The sequence below is a fragment of the Gracilinanus agilis genome, chromosome 2 (assembly GCF_016433145.1).
Source record: "Gracilinanus agilis isolate LMUSP501 chromosome 2, AgileGrace, whole genome shotgun sequence".
NCBI classification, from domain to species: Eukaryota; Metazoa; Chordata; class Mammalia; order Didelphimorphia; family Didelphidae; genus Gracilinanus; species Gracilinanus agilis.
In genome coordinates, this window is record NC_058131.1 from 351,973,762 (window position 1) to 351,977,329 (window position 3,568).

The 3,568-nt window shown below is 48.1% G+C and overlaps 1 protein-coding gene across 1 annotated transcript in view; it reads left to right on the plus strand.

Annotated features, from left to right (window-relative positions):
• Positions 1–2,798: 2,798 nt before the first annotated feature.
• CLK4 (CDC like kinase 4) overlaps positions 2,799–3,568 on the plus strand; it is a 27,569-nt gene continuing 26,799 nt past the window's right edge. Inside the window, exon 1 of the mRNA XM_044661608.1 lies at positions 2,799–2,873. The gene's annotated coding sequence lies outside the window, so the exon portion shown is untranslated. The remainder of the gene's footprint in view (positions 2,874–3,568) is intronic.

A 3,568-nucleotide genomic window follows, 5' to 3' on the forward strand; every position in this document is an offset into this window, starting at 1 on the left:
TTCTACTCTGCCATCTTGGCTCCAGAACCTGAAAAAAACAAGGAATTAGAGAAATTTTGTTGGGATACTTTGGGTAGGTCAATGATAGGGTGTAGTTATGGATAGTCAGAAAGTAAAATGATGTTAGTGGGTACCTAATGCTGGGGGTGTAAGAGAAAGGAGGAATCTGGAGTTTAATGGAAAGGAAAATTTTGCTTTCTTTCCAAAGGGAGTAACACTGCCTGAATGGCACTGAGTAGTCATGTGACCCAAGAAGCTATACCTCTTTAGATTTTAAGACTTAAAGCTGTATTGGATGTTAGGGATCATCTAGTCCAGTGATGGGCAAACCTACATACAGCCTGTGGGCCAGATGCAGCTCCCTGAAATGTTCTATCCACCCAGTGACATTATTCCTAATCTGACGAATACAATGAGTAGGATACAATACAATAAAACTTCAAAAGAGTTGCCTTAGAAACAGACTGACAGATGAGTATTTCCTTTCCTTTGGCCCCCTCTTTAAAAAGTTTGCCCATAACTGATCTAGTCCAGTCCCATTATTTTACAGATGCAGAAATTGAGGCCCAGAAAGGTTAACTCCTTCATCTGGCATTCGAAGCCTTATGTAATTGGCTTGCCATCACCTTACTTTTCCTATTATTCCTTTCTAAGATCCTTATGCTTATGAGAAACTAGACTACTCATATACCTTTATAATTTTGTTCAGGCTGTTCCTTATGTCTAGATTGCCCTCCTTCCCTATTTTGCCTGTTAAATTTCTGCTCAATCTTTAAAATCTAGCTCAAATGTTACCTCCTTCAAAAAGCCTACCCCGAACCCTCTAGCAGATAATATCCTTAGGTTTTCTCAAACCTTTCACCTCACATTTTAATTTGTAAAACTGGCCAATTCAACAAATATTTATTAAGAATATACCTTGTACCTGGCACTGGGTCACAGGGACTGCAGTAAACACAAAACTATATACTTACTTGATTAGTAAATATAAAATATAGATAAGAGTTATAAAAATAAAGAATTTATGACAAAAAATAAATTAATCTATAATAAAATAAACAAGGAATGAAAGACCATTTATTAAATATTTATGCAATTCTGAAGGGGGGGGATACAAATGGATTTAAAAACAGTTCCTGCTCTCAAGGAACTCACTATTTAGTTACAGAGGAGGCAAAAAAGCCCATAGATAGATCTTGAAGTGAAGTTGCAACTGTAGCCAGACTTTTCTTTTTTGGATCTTTATAGTTTTGGATCTCTGAGGAGGTAAGAGCTACATAGCTTGTCCGGTTATATCTCTACAAGAGATGTTCTGCTGACAATGCTTTTGTAGACCTCAACGTGATGCAAAGATTAATCATATGATTACAGGACCCCAGAAATTTAACTCATCCCAAGACTGAACCCAACTACCACTTTCTTGCAGAAATGCCCCTAATCTGAAAGACCATCCTAGTGGACTCATCACATTCAGTGTTATAGTTATTTGTCTATTACTCAGTAGAATTCAACATGCATGCCAGTTACTGTTGTGCTAAGCTTTAGGACTACAAAAACAAAAATAAACCCAAAGTAAAACCTTCCATTTTTACCCTCAAGAAGCTTACATTTCCTTGGGGGAGGAGGATGTATCACCAGTCAGGCTTATTGGAAAGCTTGCTTTATCTGGAGTGAGGAATAATGATGATAACTAGGATTTATGTAGCACTTTAAGGTTTATAAAATACTTTAGGAATGTTATTTCATTTTATTCTCATGACCACCCTAAGAAGAGGTAGATGCTATACACACTTTACCAATGGAGAAACTGAGGCAAACTTGTTTTTGTTTTTGTTGTTGCTGTTGTTTTAAGTGACTTGCCTGGGCTCACATACTTAAGTGTCTGAGGCAGCATTTGAACGTGGATCCTACAGATTCCAAGTCCTGCACTTTATCCATTGCAACACTTCATGAGTTCCAGTACTGTCTCTGACACTTAATAGCTGGGTAATCACAAGCAAAACATATAACCTTTCTGAGTTTGTTTCCTTATCAGTAAAATGAGAGCGTTGGACTAGATATTTTCTAAGGCCCCTTACACCTTGAAATTTCTGCTTCTAGAGAATTTAGATAAATAAAACAAAAATGTACAAAAAATATATAGTGATGTCAAATAGGGTGTGTATGGGGGGGGGTAGTGGGGGGCTCAGAAGACTCCCCATAGCGGCACTTAAGCCCGATCTGGAAGGGAGCGAGCTCTGGGTCCAGTAGGCAGAGGTGTGAGAGGCATCATCCCATGACTCCGTACACTACCACACCCGAGGCTCCTTGGGGTAGAGGTCTCTAGGTGGTCTCAATTTCCCTAGAAGGACCGGATAGCTCCCCAGGCTGAGGATCTTGTATATCCTGTCTATTACTAACAAATGCCCTAAAGGATGTCCTTTTGGGCTGTTTATTGAACTCCTCGGGGCTGGACTCGGCCCCGCCCCTGGGTGGGGCCAGAATTTGCGGTTAATCTTCCCCGCCTCCCAAGTGTTCCCAGTCCCGGGTGTTTACTAGAGGAATGAAAAGAGGGAGCAGTAGGAGGAGCCAGAGCAGGAGCACCGCCTCCGCCGGGGCCTCTTGTTCGTTCTCGCGCCTTGGTTGAGGGGCGCGCCCGCGGTAGCCCCCGCTAGGCGCGCGGCCCGGTTCCGTGGCGTCGCCCGGCGAGAGGGCTCTGTCACGCAGGCGCGTTCGCGCGGCGTGGGCGGCGGCAGAGGCGTCCCCGGCTTCCTGGAGGGCCCGGGGAGACAGCGCAGCCGCCATTTTGTCTAGGGCTTGTAGCTGCGGCTCGGGACGGGGAGGTGGAGGCTGAGCTGTGTCGCTCGTCCGGAAGACCCTTGGGTTGCACCGAGGTAATGCCCCAGGCGGGTGGGCGAGCGGGGGCGGCTCTGGCTTCCAGGCCTCACGGCGGGGGCACTGCAGCGGCTCGGACTGCCGCGCCGAGGGCTCGGGGGCCAGAGTGAGGGGCGGCGGGAGGGGGTCCTGCGGAGCTGCCGGGGGCGGGGGCGGGGCGCAGGTGCTGCTGCAGCCTCGAGCCCTGAGGTGGGCTGGGTTATCAGGGGGGGCTGGTGGCGGTTGAGCCCCCGGCCGCTGCTGAGACCCCAGAGCGGACGGGACCCCTGGCAGGCCGGGGACTTTGGAGGTCATCGGACTTCCAGGCCCCACCATGGTACTGACAAGGGACCCTGAAGCTCAGCTTGGGGATGCCACTTAACCGAGACGGCACGGGCGCTAAGTGTCAGAGCTATGATTCGAACCCAGGTCCTCGGAGTCCGGGAAATAATGCCAGCATTCTCACCCCCGCACCTCGCTAGCCCGCGACGGGGTTGGAAGACCCCAGGTATCCCGAGAGTCGGAGTTAACCTGCTGGAGTCGAGGGGTGGGGGGCGCGACGAGTGGGGAGTGGGGAGTGTCAAAACTAGCGCTTGCACTGTGGGGCTGCGCCAGTTGGGCTTACAGTGGGAGGGGCGGGGCGAGAGGAGATGCCCTTGCTAGGGACCGTGGACCAGAACAATTTTGCGAGCTTGAAATTGCTGTGTAACCCCCC